Here is a 26,605-nt window from a genome sequence, read left to right as displayed (position 1 = left end):
AGCAGTAGAAACACTTAGCAGTAGAAACCCTCAGCAGTAGAAACCTTAGGCAGCAGAAACGCTCAGCAGTAAAAAATACTCAGCAGTAAAAAAACACTCAGCAGTAGAAACCTTCAGCAGTAAAAATACTCAGCAGTAGAAAACTTTAGCAGTAGAAACCCTCAGCAGTAAAAGTATTTAGCAGTAAAAAAAAAAAACACTCAGCAGTAGAAAACTTCAGCAGTAGAAACCGTCGGTAGTAAAAAGACACTCAGCAGTAGAAACCTTCGGCAGTAAAAATACTCAGCAGTAAAAAAAAACACTCAGCGGTCGAAACCTTCAGCAGCAGAAACACTCAGCAGGAGAAACACTTGGCAGTAGAACCCTTCAGCAGCAGAAACGCTCGGCAGTAAAAATACTCAGCATTAACAAAACACTCAGCAGTAGAAACCTTCAGCAGTAAAAATACTCAGCAGTAGAAAACTTCAGCAGTAGAAACCTTCAGCAGTAAAAGTACTCAGCAGTAAAAAAAAAAAAAACCACTCAGCAGTAGAAACCTTCGGCAGTAGAAACCTTCGACAGTAAAAATACTCAACAGTAAAAAAAATACTCAGCAGTAGAAACCTTTGGCAGTAGAAACCTTCAGCAGTAGAAACACTCAGCGGTAGAAACACTCAGCGGTATAAACAGTCAGCGGTAGAAACCTTCAGCAGTAGAAACCTTCGACAGTAAAAATACTCAGCAGTAAAAAAAACACTCAGCAGTAGAAACCTTCGGCAGTAGAAACCTTCAGCAGTAGAAACCTTCGGCAGTAGAAACCTTCGACAGTAAAAACCTTCAGCAGTAGAAACACTCAGCAGTAGAAGACTTCAGCACTAAAAATACTCTTCAGTAAAAAACACTCAGCCGTAGAAACACTCAGTAGCAGAAACCTTCAGCAGTAAAAATACTCAGCAGTAAAAACCTTCGGCACTAGAAACTTTTGGCACTAGAAATATTCAGCAGTAGAAACACTCAGCAGTAGAAACACTCAGCAGCAGAAACCTGCAGCAGTACAAACTTTCGACAGTAGAAACCTTCGGCAGTAGAATCAGCAGTAGAAACACTCAGCAGTAGAAACAGTCAGCAGTAGAAACACTCAACATTTGTTAATCAGCCTAGCAATTATATGTAGCAAAGCGCAGAGATACGTGTACTATAAAAAATATCCACGTGATCTGATCTATTTTTTGTTGTTTCATGTCGATCAGAGCGCACGGCGAGGAACAAAGAACTGACTGACACTGACTGCCTCGCACTGCGCTAATAGCTAGAGATACATGTCATGTAGCAGGCTGCTGCTGCTGTCAGCTCGCAGGGCTCGCTGTCGACTGACGGGAGCTGGCTAATTCTCCTTCAGTCCAACATGCTCAGAGATCAGTGGACAGAAGAGGCAGCCTTTGCTGTTTGCTTTAGAGAAAACAAGCATGGAGGTGAACCTGGTGAAAACAGTCATTTAGAGTCACACTAAAAGAATAACCAGAAACTAATTGGGTGGTTACACTGAGCAATGATCAGCTGAGAGGACAAGAAGGAACCTCCACCCCCACCAGAGAACTTTCTGGTGACACCTGAAGAGGAGTCACCAGGCTGTTTTTAAAATGAGAGTCATGTGAGAGCTCACGTCAAGTCCATACCAAGTGTAAAGCCTGCTTCTGCAGACAGAACAACAGGTGCAGCATCGTGAAGACAGACATTTAAATTAAAGTGGAATAAATCTAAACTAAATGGGCAGCAGGCATGAATGGTGATAATGAGAAAAGAGACAAAAGAATCCCCAGGAAACACGTTTGATGTCATCACAGGGTCAGGGCTGGACGGAAAAAGTTTTATCTCAGTGAGAGAAGCATGTATTAAAATTGTTTTGGATCAGTGATGTGTCTTTATTTCCTCCAGAAACTGAATTCTTCAGCACACTTTGACTTACAAAAAGTATGACGAGTACATACAGGTGACTTTTAACAAGCACACTGAACCGACGTTCAATGTCGATTCAACTTTTTGGTTTTAGAACTGTTTTCCAACCGTGATGAGACTAAAGACCACCAGACGACGGTTCTCCAAATTCAAAATGTTACACAGACGCTCGAGCTTCAGCTGTAGATGCAGGAAAATGATCTGTAAAAGCTAAAAGTACCAGAGTCATGTGACGTCTCAGGTGCTTGACACGCGATCTACCTCGATCAGTCCAGCATGACGTTTGTGTCACCGGTCCAAACCGGCTGGAAAGCCACTTCGAGTTTCTGTCCCTCCCCCATTCACCACAGCTTCTACAAACACACGTTCCTCCTCTCTGTCCCCCAAACATGCGAGCTTACAAGCCCTAAATCACAGGAGATTTACGATCACCCCCAACTCAGTCTTTCCTACACCCTTTCCCCTATAGACCAACTACACCACCCCCATCTCTGTCTGTCTGTCTGTCTCCAGGAAGAGGAATGATCAGCAGGCCTGCTGATTTATGAGCGCTTAGCACTGTAATTCTCTGCTGTGTGTGTGTGCGTGTACGTGTGTGTGTGTGTGTGTGTGTGTGTGTGTGTGTGTGCGTGTGCGTGCGTGTGTGCGTGTGCGTGCGTGCGTGTGTGTGCGTGTACGTGTGTGTGTGCGTGTGCGTGCGTGTGTGCGTGCGTGCGTGCGTGTGTGTGTGTGCGTGTGTGTGTAGGTGTGTGTGTGTGTACGTGTGTGTGTGTACGTGTGTGTGTGCGTGTGTGTGTGTGTGTGTGCGTGTGTATGTGTGCGTGTGTGTGTGTGTGTGTGTGTGTGTGAGTATGAGTATGGTGGGCTTTGTGGAGAGCCACGCGTTTTGTTGGCAAGGATGTAAAGTTGTAGATGAACTGGGTGGTTTTGACTTCCTTTGGATGATTTATGGATGATTGTGTGTGTGTGTGTGTGTGTGTGTGTGCAGTGTTATGCCTAACCAACAGCAAGGGAAACAGGACAGTATGTGATCAGAGACTTTAGTTACCGAATGTAAGATTTTGACTGCAGGTCAGATACTTCCCATCGTGCTCTGGTGGAAGCTCGCAGAAAGACGCTGCTGAAAGTGGACATGATAACTGAGAGAAGGAAGCACTTCTATTGGTTGTGGAGGTTCACTGTTTAAATGCTGATGATATTTGACATGTTTAATAAAACATGACTTTTATGTATGAAAACACTGAAGACTCAGTCGTCTGACAGCAAAGGTGATGAAGATGATGTGAGCGTGCCTTGGCTGTAAGATGCTTTGGACACATTTGAAATATTTGAACGTTGTTGGGGGTGAATTTGGAGGTCCAGCTAACACAAACAGTCGTGGGGTCATCTTCTGTGTTAATGATGCTTTTATGTGCAGAGCAGAGGTACTCATGCAGTCTCGACTCAGAAACAACGTTCTTGGTTTTGGGACTTCCTGCTGCGTTTTTCCTTCCCAGTTCCTCGCTGGTTATTACCCTTCATGCATGCACCCCATTGCTGTTTTCCACACAACATTCAGGAAGCACTGGTGCATCTAAAGTTAAAGCATTTCCAACCAAAAAGTGCATCTAGCAGGTGTGCACAGTATTTGTCTTCAGCTTTGCAACAACAGACAGATAAATGCTATAAAGTGACGTCGACACGTGCTGCACAGAGCGACCCTTGGCGTTGATCTACACTTTGAATCTGCGCTGTAATGCACTGCCCTGCCATCACTAAATGTGACAGCTCACGTGAGAAAAGAGCTATTTTTTACACAATTGACTGGCAAACCATTTTGGTTCAGTGGAATTACGGCCTGACTAATCAGCCGTGATTAGCATTTAGCCAGGCCTCGTGGAACGCGGGGCCCTGATGTAGGATATTTATTTATATACCTCCACCCTCTGTTCTCTCCGACACATTAAGCTACCAGTCTCGTCAGGCTGACAGGGTCAGCGCCACCATTTATTATGGGACTTGGGGAAGAGACGAGATGAGTCTGCCGGAGAGCTCAAAGCCTGCTGGATGCTGGTGTTTATGCCCAGCCTCCCTTTACTGCGTCTGTCATGGCTTCTTCTCAGGCCTGCATGTTCTTCCTGTAAGGTTCAGCAAATAAAGGTAAATAAAAACCATGATCCATGGAGGCGGTAAATACACGCTGGTGCAATAAACTCACCGGGAAGGAGACCACTCTGGGTGTTTAGGGCAATCCTGAGCGGCCTCTTGTAGCCGTAACAGTTATCGATTTCCTAACCAGGAAGCGAAACTCTTGATCTCTTCAACAACACAGGGAACATTAACCAAGCAGAGGTGGGAACTCTGCTTGGTTAATGATAACTAAACTCCACACAGAAGGGCTATAGCAGGGTCTGATCGCTGGACGCTAAGCGTACGGCTTCATTACGGCGATGCTTCGCTTGTGGAAGCGGCCTGGTGCAGTAGAAGTTGGAGTGACAGGTGGTCATCAAAGTGGCTAAAGTGGTCATCATTCCAGACGATGGTCACGGCCGAGTCTTTTCTAAGACGGTGTGGAACAAACTGAATTTGCACTCTGCTCAGCCTTTGCTGGTGAAGCACACAAACTCTGGCTTTCCTACTGCTATTCATATTCTCATTAATGCCAATAATGACTGAAAATGCTAAATCAAGAGCTTTATTAATGTTTGGTGCTTGGTGACAGATTTTCCTGCTTCCTCCTAACGTGCTGTGACTTTTCCAGCGATGTACGCACACCTGGTCATTGTTTTCTGCAGGAGCAGCCATTTGTTTTGGGCCATTAGCTCCATGAAGCAGGACCGTTAATGGAAAACATTCAGGTGAGGTGAAAGTGCAAAAAGTGTGAGCACCATGTTAATAAATGATTATTAATTACTTTGATGTTATTTGCTAATAAGTCTGAAGAAAACTTGGCCTTCAATGAGGCGTAATGTTTGAATGTCTTTTTCTTAAATAAGATATTTTATCATTTTAATTTACTTTTTAATCTGCACTCTGTTTGTGCTTCTACTGGAAAATGAGCACATTTTATTCTCTTTGTTGGTAACACATTGTATTACTGTCGGGTCTACCTTACAATTTAAAGCACCTTGAGGCGACTGTTGTTGTGATTCAGTGTTGTATAAATAAAACTGAATTGAATGTTATATTCACATGTAAGGCAGATGGATGCATGCGGAGACAAGCAACGCCACACGCTAAACATTCAGAGTTTAGAAACTAGAGTAAGTTAGTGTTAGTGTACAGGCGGTTCTTCTGTTTCAACATCTCCATTTAGACACATCAGGTAAGTAACAATGTAAAAAAAAAAGTGGTAGGTGTGAACATTAACCCTAACCAGGGTGTCAGATATCAGCTAAGAGGTTAAGTATGTCCAACAGACATAAAATATATGATATAAAATAATAATTTTATTGGAAACCAGATCACTGGCATGCTTTCTAGCAAAGCTGTTTAGCTCAGGAGGTAGAGCAGGTCATGTACTGATTGGAAGGTTGGTGGTTCAATTCCTAGCTCCCCCCAGTCTGCATGCCAAGATACTAACCCCAAGTTGCTCTCCGATGCATCCATCACAGTGTGAATGGTAGCTGGAAACCACAGAAGATAGTGAATGTAGCATGAGTGCTTTGACTGCTCCAGGACAGTAGTGCAGTATGACTAGACCTAGTAGCTACAGTGGATTTATGTGGAGGCCAGGTATTCTGGAAAAACCCATTACAGAGGCAGACTTTATGTTTTGTGAAGGCAGCGTTGACACCAGAGACAGGTGTGGACCATCATTTTTCAGCTTGTCCACTGATGAGTTTTTTTTTTCACATTTTTTTATGCATATCAAATATATATCAGGATAAAATGATCCAGTGAAGACATTTTTGAAAGGTTCAACGGTCATCCTCACTGTGATTTCATAAAAAACATTTCTGGGCCTCTTCAGTGCCGTGACTCCCATATTTTGAGCTTGGTGACATTAATCTTTGTTAAAACTGTGATAACTGTAAAGATCTACTGTGCTGCACACGTGTAGATGATGGGGTGTGAAACACACACCAGGTGTGGTCCATAAGCCTTCCCATTAAAACCAGTCCTGTGATGTTTCTGTTGTTTTGCTTTCTGTCACATTAAAATAGTCTAGAATAGTTTTAGTGCACATATTATGTTGGTTATAGAAACCTTCTGTTCATGTTTGGACCTACTCTCAGTTAGGGAACCTCAGCGTAGTGTGGGCCGAATGTCAAGACCAACCTGATGTCTGGCCATAGTTAGATGTCAGTTGTATATGTGGTGAGTTCAACATCAGTAAATGCCAGATGTGACCAGATGTGCATGGCCACAATCTGCATTCAGGCCGGTTTGGTTTAAACGTGGACGAAATGTGAATCTGAGTGCTCTAAATCAAGACCCATCCCAGATGTGGATTTAACATCGGTTACAGCAAGTGTTGAGTGTTCGGTCCAAACTCACCAGCGCGCCTGACATCTGGCACATCCACTATGAGGCAGCCTGTGGTGACTCAGAGTCACCCCGAGTCAGTGGCACATATCACCCGAAGAAAGCTGCAGATTCATTTCATCCACTTTATCCAGCTCACGGTTGGCTGGACCTGTCAGCTGGCATGTAGTCAGAGCCAAGGCACACCTGGGCATGTTGCTAGTCTGTCGCAGGGCGAACACAGTATCCACCGTGTCTGTGGACTGCAGGAGGAGGCCACACAGGAACCCAGGAGCTCTTTGCTGTGAGTCGAGTCAGTTTAATTTGATAGCCATTCATAGACGTATGTGTGATAAAATCCAATTTGCCCACTCGTTTATCGTATCGGTCCTTTAACCACGTGGTCTACATGCTTCCTGTCACCTTCGTCACTGTGTTTGAAGAGTTTTGTGTTTCCTCAGCAGGCTTCCTCTCTCTATTTGCTCACCTTTCTGCATCTCTCCGTACACGACTGTAATACTGACGGTTGGCCCTGGGCGGCAATGCGCTGTTCTCTCTCAGGACTCCAACAGACCTGGAAATATGGCTGCCAGGAGAGGAGGTGGCAGATGGCTGACATAGCATTTTTACCCATAACGCTCCAGTAAAACTTTAACTCCAAAGATTTAGTGCGAGCTCTTTGCACTTTGCAAGCTGCAGCCGCTGGCATATTTTTTCAAAAGTCCCAAACTGATGCTTTTGCAAGCGGCACATAAACATGCTTTATTGATTGTGCTGTTAAAAGATTCAAAGGGTCAGTATCATTTAGCAAAGACAGTTTTAGAGGACAAATAAAAGCTAAAAATTACTCAAACGTTGTGGCAGGCATCATCGATTTTTAGAGGAAAACAGAATCCTGAATTAAATTATTCATCGTGTCATAATATTGACTAATGACGACGGAGGACAATAATTTAGAAATTTAAGGGTTCCTCTGCAACAATGGCAATTAAGGCGTTTAATTCACCCGGTTTGAATCTTTGAGGGCCCGACCGCAGTCGTATCTCTCAGTTTGTCGCGGACGCCATGAAAGTCGTGCTTACTTCCAGACGTGTCCAAAGTTTTATGTCTACAGCCCCTGTTCTCTTAATACTGAACATTCAGTGTTAAAGCAAACAGTCAGAAAAAACCCATATCAGAGTATTTTATCCATCACTTTAATCAATACTAAATTCCCCAGAAACACAAAGCTGCCCTTCCCCAGGCTAATGAAACCATCTTACTGCAGACTGCTGGTTTACTCTGGAGGGAGTTTCGAGGACTAACGAGACCCCTGGTGCACGTAAGGACGGCAGGGTGAGCAGGGCGCTTCCAGGAGACCGAGCGAGTCGGCCGTATGGCGGTGCTGAGCGACATCACGTTATTGGGCTCAGGTGAGAGATCTGCACACATCTGTGTGTGTTTCTATGCACAGCAATGTTACACGGGGATATTCTTATTTATTGCACACACCTGCAAGTGCCTCTGCTTGGGACCTGTAAAAGGGTCTGTGTCGCAGACTGAGATAAAGAAATCCCCGCATGACTCTGTCTTGAGCTCCTTCTGCCATTCATCTGATTTTATTTGAAAGGACAATAAAAACTAAACATTTCATCCATCTGTGGGAAGTGAAGAGTTTCACACTCTGGAACGGAAATAAGCTTAAAAGGCTCTGCTACAGAAGCTTTGCATGATTCACAGCTGAAAAAAATCCTTATTCTGTTTGGCATCGGTGTCAGTGCCGACAGCAAGTTATGATTTAGTTTGAGTCATAATTTGGGCCGTTTTAATTGACTAAATATCACGAGGTTATTACAGAGAAAATCTAAAGCGTAAAAGTTTGCAGTGTTGTTACAGTTGCTCCTCACAGTTACAGCGTCTTGTTTTCCAATGTGTCGGCTCTTCTTTTCCTCCAGAGTGTCGACATTTTGTTGCGTTTTCATGAGAAACACGAACCTAACTGTCTGTCCTCGTGGCACTAGGAGGTTACTTCTGATTGGATCACTTCCACAGTCGTCCCGCCTTTCTGCACAACTTAAATAGTTCTGATCTGATCTCGTCTCTCCAGAATATTTTCATGTTGTTTTTGTCCTGGTCTATTAGTTTTTATTCACTTGTCGGCGTGTTTTCATCAGAAAAAGGGTCATTGATGAAAACTATGATGTAAATCACACATCACCTTTGCAGGTTTATCCTCTGGGGAGAAAGAAGGACAGCACTGAATCATTTACAGGGAGGAAGACCCTGACTCTTCAGTTGAAAGTTTGTTTGTCCACAAACATTATGATGAACAGTAAGTGAGACCCAGAGGCAGAACACCAGAACCACTCATGCCAAAAAGGGAGAAGCACACAAATAGGAAAGACCCTACAATAATACACAGAAAACCCACCAATCAGACAAGAGTGGGAAAGAAAAACTCTCTTTTAACAGGAAGAAACCTGGGACAGGACACAGACACACTGCGGGAGAGCGAGGCAGTGATCAGTAATAACTATCGATTAAATGCAGCAGCAGTTTATAAACACGCAGCTCAATGAGTGGCAGAGGGAGGAAGATGAACCGCCTCGCACCTGCAGCACAGGTACTTCCTGTAGCCTCCACCTCAGCACAAGCCAGTCAGCTGAATGCAAAGCTTTATCTCCACACATTAACGTGATAGAAAAATTGGAATCTTATCTCAGCCACAATTTATAAAGAGCATTCATCATGCAGCACATTATGTATTTATCACGTCAGAGCAGGAAAAGGATGGTGCGGGCGAGATCCGCTCTCACGTACCTGGTCAGTGTTGTATTATTGTACGCTATATATCTCCATTTTTTTCACTACCCTGGATCTGAAATTAACTTGCACTCCAAAGCCTGTGACTTAATAGGATAAAAATATAAAGAAATATAAAAAAAAGACCTCGTTGGGATCAGTGAGATTTACAATATATATTAACCGAGTGTGGAGCTGTGATGTGCAGACTGATAAATGTGCAGGAATTACTCAATTCTTTCTCTTTTAATAATTCTGTCATCCTTACCCGCCATTTGACCATTACACTATTGAAGTCATTTTTTGCAGAAATAGGTAATATCATCAGTCATTATAATCATTTAATACATCTCTTTCCCCTCCATCCTCTTACTTTTGGCTCCTAAGCCGGTGCCAAATCCTGTATCTAGTAGCTCCTCATGGAAATGCGTTTGTGGAATTGGGCTGCCTGCCATGTGGAACTATAACAGGGCAGATACGAGTGGTACGGGGAGGGGGGGTTACAAATCTGTGGTGTATGTGTCATTAATTCACTTTGTCTCATGGTCCTGCCTCCGATTCCGTACTGGGGAGAGTTTACAATGAGCTGCTTCATGGAGCGATCACAGAAACAGGAAGAGCTCACATACATGTGGAGGTCCTAATGAGCTTCATCACCTTTCACCGTCTTCAGCATCCAGGAAACAAATGTTTTTTAATAAAATCACTTTACCCCACAGCAGAAGGAGAAATCAGTCACGACTAATATTGTATTCTACTATGGGAATATTTTGGGATATTTTTTGTGCTTCCTGTTTTTATTTTGAAAATTGTTTGTACTTCCTGCCTTCCTGCCTGCCCTGTACTTTTGATTCGTATTAATCAACCAAAGACCAAGACAGACTTTTAATTCATTTGAAAGCCTGATGCTTAGCCTTGTCCACCCCAGCTGTAAAACTCAGAAACCAGTCTTACTTGTTATCATCTATCGTCCACCTGGGCCTTACACAGAGTTTCTCTCTGATTTCTCAGACTTTTTATCTGATTTAGAATCAGAATCAGAAACTTTATTGTCATTGTCACAGGTACAACGAAATTAAGAAAGGTCCCCGATCATTGCGTCATCCCTAACAATATCAAAATATAAATAAAACAATAAAATTTCAATAAATAAAATAAACAAAATAATAAATAAAATAAACCAAATACTTAAAATACTAATAAGACATATCAGTAAACATTCACATACATTCCCACATACATGCTTCAGACCGCGAATGGATTAACACAAGAGTGGCGTGATGGACATTATTTTGCAGTATTCAGATGTGTTATTGCGGTTGGATAAAAGCTGTGTTTGAGTCTATTAGTCCTTGAACTGATTGCCCTGTACCGTCTGCCTGAGGGCAACAGTTCAAACAGGGAGTGGCCAGGATGTGAGGTGTCTTTTATGATGTTTTGGGCCTTTTTAAGACAGTGGATGTTGTGTAGAACTTCCAGTGTGGGGAGTGGGCAGCCAGTGATCTTTTGGGCAGTGTTACTGATCCCTCGTAGTGCTTTCCTCTGAGCTCCTGTGCAGCTAGTGTACCAAATGCAAATGCAGTAGGTTAGAACACTCTCAATGGTGGCTCTGTAGAAGGACACCAGCAGTCTTTGTGTGATGTTATTCCTCCTGAGAATTCTCAGGAAGTACAGTCTCTGTTGGGCCTTTTTCAGCAGCTCGGAGGTGTTCACACTCCAGGAAAGGTTCTCCTCTATATTGACTCCCAGGAAGCGGAAGCTTGCCACCCTTTCTACGCAGTCCCCATTAATGAATGCTGGTTGGATCTCTGCCTTTTTCCTTCTGAAGTCTATTATGAGTTCTTTGGTTTTTAACTTTGGCTGATTAGGTCCCACACCCACTTTCACACCTTGGCTCATGTGATTAGAGGATCACCAGGGGGTCCTTTGTCCCTCTTTGGGGGGATACTCCCACTTGGTTTAAATCTGGGACTCTCGGCCATTTGACCTTAGAACTGAAGAAGCTTCTCGGATGAGAGGTGAAAGGTCTTCAAGCAACTTAAAGAAGTCCAGACGCTTTTCTTTGCAACTCCTTTGACTACGATGACCTGGATGACTGAGAACCTTCACAGACACACCCACCACTTTAATCACACTCTAGATCGTGTTTTAACATATGGCATAGAAACTGAACATTTAACAGTGTTTCCTGAAAACCCTCTCCTGTCTGATCATTTCCTGATAACATTTACATTTACAATGATTGATTACACAGCAGTGGAGAGTAGACTTTATCACAGTAGATGTCTTTCTGAAAGCGCTGTAACTAAGTTAAAGAATATAATCCACCCACTGTTATCATCTTCAATGCCCTGTACCAACACAGAGCAGAGCAGCTATCTGAACGCTACTCCAACAGAGGTCGATCATCTTGTTAATAATTTTACCTCCTCACTACGTACGACTCTGGATACTGTAGCTCCTGTGAAAACTAAGGCCTCAAATCAGAAGTCCCTGACTCCGTGGTATAATTCTCAAACACGTAGCCTAAAGCAGATAACTCGTAAGCTGGAGAGGAAATGGCGTGTCACAAATTTAGAAGATCATCATTTAGCCTGGAGAAATAGTTTGCTGCTTTATAAGAAAGCCCTCCGCAAAGCCAGAACATCTTACTATTCATCACTGATTGAAGAAAATAAGAACAACCCCAGGTTTCTCTTCAGCACTGTAGCCAGGCTGACAAACAGTCAGAGCTCTGTTGAGCCAACCATCCCTTTAACATAAACTAGTAATGACTTCATGAACTTCTTCACAAATAAAATTTTAATCATTAGAGAAAAAATTACCAATAATCATCCCACAGATGTAATATTATCTACAGCTACTTTCAGTACCATTGATGTTAAGTTAGACTCTTTTTCTCCAATTGATCTTTCTGAGTTAACTTCAATAATTACTTCCTCCAAACCATCAACGTGTCTTTTAGACCCCATTCCTACAAAACTGCTCAAAGAAGTCCTGCCATTAATTAATGCTTCAATCTTAAATATGATCAACCTATCTCTAATAATCAGCTGTGTACCACAGGCCTTCAAGCTGGCTGTAGTTAAACCTTTACTCAAAAGCATCTCTAGACCCAGCAGTCTTAGCTAATTATAGCATTTAGCATCTACATGGATGTTAAAATCACCCACAATAATTATTTTATCTGAGCTGAGCACTAAATCAGATAAAAAGTCTGAGAAATCAGAGAGAAACTCTGTGTAAGGCCCAGGTGGACGATAGATGATAACAAGTAAGACTGGTTTCTGAGTTTTACAGCTGGGTTGGACGAGGCTAAGCATCAGGCTTTCAAATGAATTAAAAGTCTGTCTTGGTCTTTCGTTAATTAATAGACTGGTGTGAAAAATTGCTGCCACACCGCCCCCTCGGCCTGTGCTTCGAGATTTCTGGTAGTTAGAGTGACTCGGGGGTGTTGATTCATTTAAACTAACATAATCATCCGGCTGCAACCAGGTTTCTGTAAGGCAGAGTAAATCGATTTGTTGGTCAATTATTAAGTCATGTACTAACAGAGACTTGGAGGAGAGAGACCTAATATTTAATAATCCACATTTCACTGTTTTACTCTTTGGTTCAGATGTGGATACTGTATTGTTCTTTCTTTGTGATTTTTTATGTTTAAATTGTTTATTGCTGGTTTTTGGTTTGTTTTTTGTCTGTTTGGGAGCTGACACAGTCTCAATGGAGATGGTTTTTTGGGGGGGTAGCAGGAGGAGAGAAGCTGCAGAGTGGCATGTAAGACTGCAACTCTGCTTCCTGGTCCCAACTCTGGATAGTCATATTTTGGGGGGTTTAATAAATTTGTCCATATTTCTTGAAATGAGAGCTGCTCCATCCAAAGTGGGATGGATGCCGTCTCTCCTAACAAGACCAGGTTTCCTCCAGAAGGTTTGCCAATTATCTATGAAGCCCACATCGTTTCTGGGACACCACTCAGACAGCCAGCAATTTAAGGAGAACATGCGGTTAAACATGTCACTCCTGGTCTGATTGGGGAGGGGACCAGAGAAAACTACAGAGTCCCACATTGTTTTGGCAAAGTTACACACCGATTCAATATTGATTTTAGTGACCTCCGATTGGTGTAACCGGGTGTCATTACTGCCGACGTGAATTATGATCTTACTGTATTTACGTTTACCCTTAGCCAGCAGTTTTAAATTTCCCTCAATGTCGCCTGCTCTGGCCCCTGGAAGACAATTGACTATGGTTGCCGGTGTCTCTAGCTTCACATGTCTGAGAACAGAATCGCCAATTACCAGAGTTTGACCCCCGGCGGGTGTGTCGCCGAGTGGGGAAAAACGGTTAGACACATGAACAGGTTGGTGGTGTACCTGGGGCTTCTGTTTAAGACTATGCTTCCTCCTCGCCGTCACCCAGCCGCCCTCTTTCCCCAGCTGCTTGGGGTCTGCCGGGGAACAGCTAGCGGGGCCTACGCTATCTTCGGCTGCACCAGCTACAGGGGCCTGGCTAGCTACGGATGAATGAAGGGTGCGAAGCCGAGTCTCCAATTCAGTAATCCTGGCCTCCAGAGCTGCAAATATGCTAAATTTGTTACAGGTATCATTACTGCTAAAGGAGGCCGAGGAGTAACTAAACATCTGACACAATGAGCAGGAAAGTGCAACAGGGACAGGTGAAGTAGCCATGGTGCTAACGAGTCGGCTACGAGCTAAGCTAAGCTAGCGAAACGGTAAAGACACAGTGAGTGAATACTTTGGCTATAAATTAGGTAGTGAGTACCAGAGATAGGCAGTAACGTGTAATCAGATTACTTTTATCAAGTAACGAGTAAAGTAAGGGATTACTATTACAAAAAAGGTAATTAGATTACTGTTACTTTCCCGTAAGCACGCTACGTTACTGTGTTACTTTCTTACGTTTTTCAGAGACAGGGCTGAAACACTTAGGAATCAGATTACTCCCTCCTCAAGCTGTTCATTAGACTACTCAGCTGCTTTGCCTGCTGGTGCTGATAAACTGTTCTGTGACTTCAAGGTTATTTCTCTGTCTGGATTAACTAAGGTTGTAAAAGCAGCTCGATGTACAACCTGTTCTTTGGATCCTCTACCAACCTGGGCTATAAAGGAACTGTGGTCAGTATTAGGACCCTACATTCTGTTTTTTTTAAATACTTCATTGACGATCGGAGTCTTCTCTGAATGTTTTAAATCAGCTGTGGTAGTGCCAATCTTGAAAAAGCCTGGACTGGACGTTGACATGGTTGCAAACTATAGACCCATCTCACATCTGTCTTTTTTATCTAAAGTCTTTGAAAAAGTGGTTTTTAAGCAGCTCACTGAGCATTTGTCAACAAGCAATCTGTTTGAAGCATTTCAGTCTGCTTTTAGACCAAATCACTCCACACAAACAGCTTTAGCCAAAGTGGTAAATGATCTGTTGGTAAATGCAGACAACGATCGCACTTCAGTTTTATTACTGCTGGATCTAAGTGCTGCGTTTGACACTGCACTGGATCACTGCATTTTATTGGATAGGCTTGAACATTTTATTGGAATTACAGGAAATGTTTTATCGTGGCTGAGATCTTACCTGTCTGGGAGGTCTCAGACTGTTAGTTTTAAAAATGATCTCTCCTAGACCTGTGCAGTGGGGCATGGGGTCCCTCAGGGCTCTGTACTTGGACCATTGCTGTTTTCTCTGTACCTGCTGCCTCTTGGTGTTCTTTTACGTTCTTTTAATGTAACCTTTCATTGTTACGCTGATGACCTGCAGCTTTATGTTCCTTTAACCATTGGAAATTGTGCTGAATTCTCTAAACTAGAATGTTGTTTATCTGCAATTAAGGGCTGGTTATCGGGTAATTTCTTGCTCCTAAATCCTGATAAGACAGAGTTGATGGTCATTGGGCCACAAAAATTTCAGCACTTGTCCCAAAATTTCATCTTGAAAATTGATGACAGTGTCATAAATTTCAGGGACAAGGTAAAAAACTTGGGCATGTGGTTCGACATGGTGCTCTCCCTCGAGTCTCATGTAAAAGAGATAACAAAGACCGCCTTTTATCACTTGAGGAACATTGCCAGAATCAGACAAGTTTTGTCAAGCGACACTGCAGAGGTTCTTGTCCATGCATTTGTGTCTTCCCGTATTGATTATTGCAATGCTCTTCTTTCTGGGCTACCAAAGAAAAGTTTTAGAGGTCTACAGATGGTGCAAAATGCAGGTGCTCGCATTTTAACAAGAACTGGGAAATTTGAGCACATTACCCCTGTTCTGAGATCTCTGCATTGGCTACCTTGTCAGGTTCGAGCAGATTTTAAGGTCCTGCTGCTCACCTACAAGGCTTTAAACGGATTGGCACCTTCATACCTCTCCGACCTTTTACACCTTTATGTTCCATCTCGTGCTCTACGATCTCAGGACTCTGGCCTTCTAAAAGTTCCTAGAGCCAGAACAAAGACAATTGGAGAGCGTGCTTTTTCTTTTCGTGCCCCGTTTCTGTGGAACAACCTCCCTCAAGATATTCGGCAGGCATGCTTTTTAAAACTAAGTTGAAGACACATTTGTTCACCTTATCCTATATGTCTTAATTCTATGGCTTTTAGTTTTTAAATTTTTTTAAATTTTTGAACTTGTATTGTGTCTTTTACCTGTATTGCTATGTATCGCTTTTATTTTATTTATCTCTTTAGTTGTACAGCACTTTGATTGAAAGCGCTTTATAAATAAAGTTATTATTATTATTATTATTATATTACTAAAACCGTGTTTTTTTTGCAAGAGTGTCTCATGACAGTGACGTAAGCGAGTGCGACGTTCGTGGCAACAGCTGTGTGCAGATCAACAATGGATAATATATCGAGTGGGGAGAGAGTATGAGCGTGCAGCGTTTAAAGCGTGGAAGTACTGACCTTACTTTGAGTTTGATTCCATAAAAAGTGACAAAAACATTAGCGTCCGCTGCTCACTGCGTGGGAAGAGAACTTCTTTTTACAGCGAAAAAAACCCCCTAAACTTCCAAGCAAGCACCGGGAGTGCGCTACCACCTAATGGGAAACTCACAGAGAAACTCGCGGATTCTTCAACTGACCGCTGCGGCACACCTGCACCAGGGCAAACCTCCGCCTGCCCCACTCCTGCTATACAGGTGAAAATAGAGCAACAGGACCGCTGAGTCTTTGATTTTATTTATTTTCTGCTGTGTTTCACTTGCATTTATTTGAAAGAGTGAGTGTAAACACAAAAAAATATTTTATTTTATGTGCTGGAATGTGCAGAAAATAGGTTTAAATGTTAAACAAATTTCTTTCAGTCAGAGAATGTTACATATAATTTAATGTTTGCTTGATGCATAAAGTTAAAAGATTAAAACTAATAAAACTAGTTTTAAAAAGAGACTTTTTCATTTGATTACATTTACATCCATTTAAGATGGCGCGGCCACGTCCAGACGCCTTCCTGACCGCTCCGCTCCGACTATCCACTTTTCTTGTTTTTTACTTATTTTTTGCACTGGTTTACATTCCAAAATCCTCTAGTCTTACAGTATACGACGGCAGATCACTTGTAAACATCGGTGACAAGGTTGCACATCTAATCTTGGACACCTTTAAACCTGACCCATCCTGGCCGCCAGAGATTCTACGCGGCGCGGAGAACAACAAAGGACGGGCCGCTCATCCGAGGCGTAGAACAAAGAAGCGCCGGGGGAAACGCGCTGGCATTAGGAACAGACTGAGACAGCAGGCGCATCGCGCACCACTGCCCAGTATCCTACTGGCCAACGTACAATCCATGGAGAACAAGCTCAATGACCTAAGAGCAAGAGTCACCTTCCAACGTGACATGAGGGACTGCAACATTCTGTGCTTCACGGAGACATGGCTGACCCCCACCGTGCCGGACCAGGCCGTAACTCCGTCGGATTCATTCTTTGTGCTCCGCGCGGACAGAACGGCAGAGTCGAACAAAACCAAAGGTGGAGGAGTGTGCTTCATGGTAAACAGAAAGTGGTGTGATGCCAGGAGCATTTCTACTCTTTCCAGCAGCTGCTCGCCACATCTGGAATTCCTGAGCATTAAGTGCCGCCCTTTCTATCTGCCCCGTGAGTTCACCTCGGTCATCGCCACGGTGGTCTACATCCCACCCCAAGCGGACACAGGTATGGCTTTGTCCGAACTACATGATGTTCTGAGTTCGCTTCAAAACAAGGATCCGGGCGCAGCCCTCATTGTAGCAGGAGACTTTAATAAAGCGAACCTCAGACAAATCATGCCAAACTTTTACCAGCATGTCTCGTGTCCAACGAGGGGGGATCGAATTTTGGATCACTGCTACACGCCATACAAGCAGGGCTACAAAGCTGTCTCACATCTGGCTTTTGGGAAGTCTGACCACAACGCCATCTTCCTCATTCCCCAGTATAAACAAAACATACGGAGGGAAGAAGTAACCACGAGGGAGGTGAAACGGTGGTCTGCCCAATCAGAAGCTACGCTACAGGACGCACTCGACGACGTCGACTGGGACATGTTCAGAGCATGCGCAGTCGACATCAACGAGTTTACGGAAGTAGCAGTATGCTTCGTCAATATGCTAGCGGAGGAGACTATCCCCACTGCGAGAGTCACCACATTCCCAAACCAGAAACCGTGGATGGACAGATCGATCCGCGCTGCAGTAAACGATAGGACCGCCACCTACAACGCGGGTCTCGCCACTGGCAATATGAGCGCCTACAAAGCGGCCTCATACGGCGTGCGGCGCGCGGTGAGAGATGCTAAACGCCAGTACCGGGAGCGTGCGGAGTCCCGCTTCCTCCAGGGCGACACACGGAGTATGTGGCACGGACTACGCACCATTACGGACTACAAACCCAGGGACACTGCGCCGATCAACGCCGACTCTGCATTCACCAATGAGCTGAACCAGTTCTACGCCCGTTTCGAGGTTAGCCAGGCGGTTAATGCCATCTACCGCCTGACTACCGAGGACGGTGACGTCATCAGCGAGAGACCGGTGACCAGCATCGCGGAGCATGACGTCCGAGCGGTATTGAGGAGAGTGAACACAAGGAAAGCGGCGGGGCCAGACGGCATCACCGGCCGTCTGCTGCGCTGCTGTGCTGACCAGCTAGCAGGTGTGTTCACTTACATCTTCAACGAGTCCCTGGCGAAGTCTGTGGTCCCCACATGCTTCAAAAGATCCACCATCATCCCGGTGCCCAAGAACAGCAAACCCTCATCCCTGAACGATTACCGGCCAGTTGCGCTGACCTCGGTAGTAATGAAGGTGTTTGAGAGGCTGCTGAAGAACATCATCTCCTCCTCCATCCCAGACACCACAGATCCGCTCCAGTTCGCCTACCGACCCAACAGATCCACTGAGGACGCCATCGCCCACGTCCTGCACACCACCCTCAGCCACGTGGACAAGAAACAGGGTAACTATGTGAGAATGCTGTTTGTTGATTACAGTTCAGCGTTTAACACAATAGTGCCCAGCAGACTGTTCACAAAGCTGAGGGATCTGGGACTCAACAGCCGTCTGTGTGCGTGGGTGTTGGACTTCCTCACTGGCAGAACTCAGGTGGTGAGGGTGGGTAGGTGTGTCTCCGACAGCATCACCATCAACACAGGAGCACCACAGGGATGTGTCCTCTCGCCACTGCTCTACTCCCTCTACACTTCAGACTGTGTGGCCACCCACGGCTCCAACACCATTGTGAAGTTTGCTGACGACACAGTGGTGTTGGGTGCCATCTCCAACAGCGATGAGGCGGCCTACATGGACGAAGTGAAGAATCTGGCATCATGGTGCCAGGACAACCACCTCCAGCTGAACGTCGGCAAGACCAAGGAGCTGGTGGTGGACTTCAGAAGGAGTCAGCACAGAGACTACAAGCCCATTATCATTAATGGAGCTCCAGTAGAGAGGGTGCAGTCCTTTAAGTATCTTGGTGTCCACATCTCCTCAGACCTGACATGGGCTGCCCACATTCAGGCCCAGACCAAAAAGGCTAGGCAGCGCCTGTATCACCTACGACAACTGAGGAAGTTCAGGGTCTCTCCAAAGATCCTCAGGATCTTCTATACAGGCGCTGTGGAGAGCATCCTCACACAAAACATGACATCATGGTTTGGAAACAGCTGTGTGAAGGACCAAAAAGCTCTCCAGAGAGTGATCCGTACAGCAGAACGCTGCTGCAGGATTGCTCTCCCCCCCGCTTCAGGACACCTACACCAGGAGATGCCGGACTAGAGCAACGCAGATACTGAAGGACCCGTCCCATCCTGGCAACAAACTGTTCCAACTTCTACAATCTGGTAGAAGGTTCCGCATCATCCGGGCAAGGACAGAGAGACTCAAGAGGAGCTTCTATCCTCAAGCCATCCGGGCCCTAAACACACACACACCCGCCCTCTCACATCATCTATAATTGACTGAGACTCTCCTCCAGACACTCAATTCCTTTAACTTTAAATATGTTTATATTGTCCATTCTGTAAAATAGTCAGATGTCTATTCATATTAATGTACAGAATTCACCTGCTTGCTGCTACTACTGCACATTCACCCAATGTATATACTATATATATATATATATTTATAATGTTATTCCTCTACCCCCCCCCCCCCCTTTTTTTTGCACATGTTGAGGAGCGTGTCAGGATACATTTCACTGTGTGTTATACTTGTATAACTATGCATGTGACACATAAAGAACCTTGAACCTTGAACCTTGAATGATGGATTATGCAGAAAAAGTAGAATTGGGCTGAAAGATCTATTTCTTTATTACCTATTTAGGGGATAAATCATGTTTTAAAAAGTAACTAAGTAACTAATTACCTTTGAAAATAAGTAATCAGTAAAGTAACGGGATTACTTTTTTCAGGAAGTAATCAGTAATTAGTTACTGATTACTTTTTTCAAGTAACAACCAACACTGGTGAGTACACAGAGAGTGTGCTTCGGATGAAGCACGTGAAGATTATACTATGAAAAAAGAATGTATCTAAAAGTTTTTAATTAAATTGCTAAGCAGATAAGCTACTCAAAAACACCACTGTGTTTGAGCAGGAAACAGGAAGTGATACTCTACCGCAGAGAGAGCGAACACCAAGTTACGCCACTGAGTAAAGCCATTACTGGTGGAGTCATTACTGGTGGAGGATAGATGGATGGATGGATAGATGAACAGATGGAGAATGGATGGATGGATAAACAGATGGTTGGGTGGATGGATGGATGGATGGGTGGAGGTGGCTGTTATTGTGATTTGGCGCTGGCTGCATAAAAAAACTGAACTGAAACTGGATGGGTGGATGATGAACAGATGGGCGGATGGTGGATGGAAGTTCTGTCTTGTTTCCTAAGTCGTAAAACATTTTTATTATTTTGTATTTAGCTTCTTGCTGTCATGTCCTTGCCATGCAGCTATTCGTTCTTAGTCACAGTCAACGGTCACATTTGTCACTCTTCTGCCTGTTTCTGATTCTTTTTCAGATGTGACTGAACTTCCCTCTGACCTGTGGGGGCTGCGTCAGCGTTGTTTCATTATGGTCTGTTTCCATGTTTGAACTGTGGTCGGCTGATGGTGCAGGCTTTTCTTCTTTGCTCTGCAAAATTCCTCTAACCTGCTCTTGATCCTGATATTATTGCACGGTTTTTGGTGGCACTTCTGAAACCACTACTATTCGCTGGCACAGTATGTTAAACCAGTCATCACTAATCTGGGAGTTAAAATGGAGGCAGATCTTAAACTTGAAAGCCAGGTTAGAGCTGTTGTAAGATCTCGCTTTTTTCATTTGAGACAATTAGCCAAAATAAAGCCCGTCTTATCGAAACAGCTTTTTGAGACAGTAATCCATGCCTGTGTTACATCTAAGCTGGATTATTGTAACGCACTGTATTGTGGGGTTAGTGATGCATCCATTAGGCGTCTGCAGGTTGTGCAAAATGCTGCAGCACGTCTTTTAACTGGAACAAAAAGGTCTGAGCACATTACCCCATTTTAATTTCACTCCACTGGCTACCTGTACATTTTAGGATTGTGTTTAAAATTCTCTTATTTGTTTTTAAATCTCATAATGGCCTGGGGGGTTGACTCAATGTGTTTTAACATGTTTTATTGTATTTTATTTATTTATATATTTATTTTATTCTATCTTATTTTATCTTATTTCTATTTTATTTTTACTTTGCTTATGCTATTTGCATGTACAGCACTTTGTGAACTCTGGTTTTATGTTAAAGTGCTTTATAAATAAAGATGGTATGGTAATCCATCCAATCAGAGCTGATCACGGTTTCCAGCATTTCATGTTTCTCAGATGACCTGCTGATGTAAGTCTCTCAGAGTAAACAGGATCAGTATAACCGAGATCAGGCGATCCAGGATCATCCGGCTGATCTAAGATCAGTGATGTACGGAGGTCGGGCCTCGGACCGACTTCAGCACAAAGAAAAGGCGAATGTTTGCACCTCCTTGAAGATGCTGGTGAAGTGAGTTAATCTTCCCTCTCTTGATTCGATTGTTCTCGGCACTAAATACAAGGGGACTTAATCAAGCTTAAAAATAACAAACACACAAATAAAAGAGGTCCTGGGAGAACTCATTAGAAAGCACGTCAAACTCCAAGAGACTGCATAATTACTTTACCAAAATAAAAATGCAAAGCTGTTTCGTTTGTATTTGCTTTTCTCTCTGAATTCCTGCTGAACTAAGGTCATTGAAACTTTCACTCTTATCCTTTGAAAAGTTGGCCTGAAAAGGAGGAGCTCCGAGGGCCTCGAGGCTGCCGCAAGCCCACGAGCACAAACTTCAGCTCATTAAGACAGCGTCCATCAGTCCGGGATGACGAGGGGGGGGGGGATGTGTGCGTTAATTCTCTCCGTTAAAGGAGGAAACCCAGGCCCCGCTGACAAGGAAATGAAACAAGTCGAACAAATTTCTATAAATAAATCTTTTTTTGTCATTTTAATTACAGGATCAGTCGTGGCTCAGATGAAGGGCCTGGCCATCAATCTTTAATTAATGTCACGCTTTGCGGATTGCAGCGATGCTGGGCCTGATTGAAAAATAAGCCCAATGATATTTCTATTAGAGTTTGTTTTATTAATAACGCGTCAGGGCTTTAAAAACATGTCTCGGGGAGAGAGCCGATCACAGCCACATGATAGACACTCTTTACATTTCACTCCCTCAACCTCACGCTCACACAGATCTGCTTCATTATTTTTTCCTGCATAATTTAGCTTTCATAGCCTTTTTTCACTGTTCACTATGAAACCGCCTGCAGGCGCCAACATTTAAACTCCAACTGGATTTTACACTTTCTCTCCTTTAGCAACACTTTTTGGTGCAAACCAAATTAAAGGAAAAACATCTTAAATGAAATAATTTTTCCGTCCCCCAGCAGAACAATTCTGGGACGACATTTTTCCATCATCAGATAGGTTTCCAGCGCAGCAACACCTGCAGTGAGGAGGAGGATGGAGGACGAAGAGGGCTGCAAGAGTCCTCAGTGCTGACAGAGGAAGGTTTTCTGGGTTTCAGTGAAAATACCAGAGAGAAAATAGAGTTCTTCTGGGTTTGGGAGGAACTGACATCCGCCTACAGGATCGCCTCTCCTCCAAAATGTGGAAGAGGAAAGACTTCAGTAAGCAAACCTGTGAACCGTCACACTGTGGGGACAAAGAGCAGAAATCATTACACACCAACATGAAGGCAATTCTCCAAAATACATCCATAGACTGCATAGAGTTATAACTAAACACGAAATATTAGCTGAGTCACTATCAGATCAACATCCACGGCATTCACCGAACAACCTGCAGCGAGAACAAAACTGGAGATGGAATTTGTACTGACTGGACAACACGTTTTTGACACTGCTGATATTAACTTATTATATTATATTATATTATCCGATAAACTGGAAAGGTCTTATAGAGGCGTGACACTGAACTGAGTGAAAAGATTTTTTCACAGCAGGCAGTGATTTGTGAAGACAGGGAAGAGTCTCACAGGGGTCGGCACTGGGTCCAGAGCTCCTCATTCTCTATGTACGTAATAAATAAAGAGCATCACATATATTCCTGTTCACTTTACTTCATATATTTTACTGATACAAATATTCTGCCCACTGGAGCTCATCACACAAGAAATGACTAAAAACAAGAATTATTACTGAATTTATACAAAACTAAAATTTTTATATTTGTACATTGTAAGTTAAACTTTAAATAAAACATGTACAATCTAAACTATCAAGAACCATTAAAGTCCTGAATAAAGAAAACCATCTGTTGAATCATGAATCAACTTCATTTATTGTTCTCTTATTTACCTCATTTACATTATTGTGTAGAGGTGTGCGTGTGTGTGTGTGTGTGTTTGTCTACATATATATATGTAGACAAACACACACACACACATATATATGTGTGTGTGTGTGTGTGTGTGTGTGTGTGTGTACGGGTTCGTACTATCCTGGTGGGGACCAAAATCTGACTTTTACTATCCTGGTGGGGACTTTCTGCACCGTGGGGACCAAAATCCAGGTCCCCTCGGGGTTGAAAGCAATTTTCACACTCAAAATGCGGTTTTACTGTCAGGGTTACAATTAGGTTATGGTTAGGTTTATGGTAAGGGTTAGGGTTAGGCATTCATTTTTAATGGTTAGGGTCAGGGTAAGGGGCTAGGGAAAGCATTATGTCAATGGGATGTCCCCACGAGGATAGCAAACCAGACATGTGTGTGTGTGTGTGTGTGTGTGTGTGTGTGTGTGTGTGTGTGTGTGTGTGTGTGTGTGTGTCCTGCAGTCATATCTGAGTTTGAATTTAATTTGATTAATGTGCATTTTGATTTTTTCTTGAACAAGAAGCACAGACCTCCACCAGCTCACCCAGGAACAGGTTTATATTTTCTTTATATTCATTTTTTTCTTTGTTCTTCTTCAGGCCAAAGTGCAGCTTCCATTATATCTCTGTTAAAACATAGTTTAGAGTATAATTGTTTGTATTATTTTTAATGCGGCTGTAGTGCTGTGTAGAAGTCATTTCACTGTTTGGTAAATTTGTTTAAATGTCTAGTGATAAATATCAGATGTAAAAAGTTTATAGTAACATCATCGTACATGTATTCAAACCATTATGTATTATACGGTTATAACCTGTTACTGTGATGTACATACAGTCAGAACAGAGTGATGTGATTTTATAATTCACATATATCATTCTCTATGTGCTGATATGTTGTCAATACAAACAATTCAGTTACATTCAGATTCTTTGTATTATAAGGTAAAGACCCTAAAATAATACAGAGAAAACGGATAAAACCCAACAATCATATGACCCTGTATGACCAAACACTTTGGAGACAGCGGGAAGGAAAACCTCCTTTTCAACAGGAAACCTTCAGCAGAACCAGACTCACACCCTCAGCAGTAAGAAACCGTTTCAAATAGCTCTGCATAGCATTGCTATCATGTTGACCTTTAAATCAGTTTGTCGACCTTGAAGAAGAGGTCAGAGGTCAAATGTGATATCTATTTTAAATCTTTATACTTTCTACATGTGGAAAATACACAGCATCAGAGTTATGAGGCTTTTTGTCCATTTTGAACCAGTAAATCATGACGTTGACCTTGAAGACCTTTGTGGATGCAGACCAGGTTGGACTGTTAATGTGATCGACATGCAAACACAAACCTCCATTTTTCAGGCCTGGAAAAGTTTGGTAAATCCCTGAAAGTCTGAAGAGTTTGTGATTTATTCACAAACCCTTGGGTCCCCTCCTCGATTCAGAGATGGTCTTTCCCTTTTTACGTAAATGAAAAGGGAAAGACCATCTCTGAATCGAGGAGGGGGCCTAAGGGTACATCTTTCGCCATCTTACAATGCTGTGATTGCAGCCATTCCCCAACTCTCTGTGAATGGTACTCATGGCCATTGATCAGTGGTTGTTGATCAGTGCCCATATGGAAAAGATATATATAAATCTTATAAAGTTTGTATCTGTCTTCTGTGAAACTTGTATGAAAAGCATACAAGAGTGAAAACAGACATAAGATCCCTTGAAAAATTATATAAATGAAACTTGTATGTTTTGGATACTTACTAAAACAATATATGAAAGTAATGAGAAAGTGGCCACTTTCATGAGTAAATCATATAAACCTTATATGATTCACTATATGAATTAGGCCACATCTTATGCAAGTCTTTTGTGAGTTTTTACGATTTCTTTTCCATATGGGTGGGCTTTGATCAGCGGGTTTTGGTCAGTGGTTGTTGATCAATGGTCATGAGAATTTGCATAATTAAGATTAAGGAACTGACCTCCCAGCCCATTGTTCCTTCAGTGGGCTGGTTTCAGTCATTATGCAAATGTACTGTTTATAAGATTGAAACCTGCAGTCAGCTGAGACTGAAGAAGTCACTTGGATGATGATGAAACGTTTCTCCCACAAAACGCTACGTCCAGATGAACAGAATCAACTTTTGGAGATTATTCAAAAGTGTGTTGGTTAATTATTTTGAATGTGTCTGTTGCTCCTGAAGAAGCGGAGACACGTTTGGAAGTCAGACTTTGCTGCCTGTAAACAGGAAGTAGTGTGTGGCGAGCAGTGTTGGTCAAGTTACTTGAAAAAAGTAATCAGTAACTAATTACTGATTACTTCCCCCCAAAAGTAATCCCGTTACTTTACTGATTACTTATTTTCAAAGGTAATTAGTTACTTAGTGACTTAGTTACTTTTTAAAACATGATTTATCCCCTAAATAGGTAATAAAGCAACAGATCTTTCAGCCCAATTCTACTTTTTCTGCATAATCCATCATACAAAATGTAATCAAATGAAAAAGTCTCTTTTTAAAACTTGTTTTATTAGTTTTAATCTTTTAACTTTATGCATCAAGCAAACATTAAATTATATGCAACATTCTCTGACTGGAAGAAATGTGTTTAACATTTAAACCTATTTTCTGCACATTCCAGCACATAAAATAATTTATTTTTGTGTGTTCACACTCACTCTTTCAAATAGATGCAAGTAAAACACAGCAGAAAATAAATAAAATCAAAGACTCAGCGGTCCTGTTGCTCTATTTTCACCTGTATAGCAGGAGTGGCGTAGGCGGAGGTTTGCCCTGGTGCAGGTGTGCCGCAGTGATCAGTTGAAGAACCCGCGAGTTTCTCTGTGAGTTTCCCATTAGGTGGTAGCGCACTCCCGGTGCTTGCTTGGAAGTTTAGGGGGTTTTTTTCGCTGTAAAAAGAAGTTCTCTTCCCACGCAGTGAGCAGCGGACGCTAATGTTTTTGTCACTTTTTATGGAATCAAACTCAAAGTAAGGTCAGTACTTCCACGCTTTAAACGCTGCACACTCATACTCTCTCCCCACTCGATATATTATCCATTGTTGATCTGC

This window comes from Pelmatolapia mariae, linkage group LG1 (genome assembly GCF_036321145.2).
Source record: "Pelmatolapia mariae isolate MD_Pm_ZW linkage group LG1, Pm_UMD_F_2, whole genome shotgun sequence".
Lineage (NCBI taxonomy): Eukaryota > Metazoa > Chordata > Actinopteri > Cichliformes > Cichlidae > Pelmatolapia > Pelmatolapia mariae.
This window is presented reverse-complemented; position numbering follows the sequence as displayed.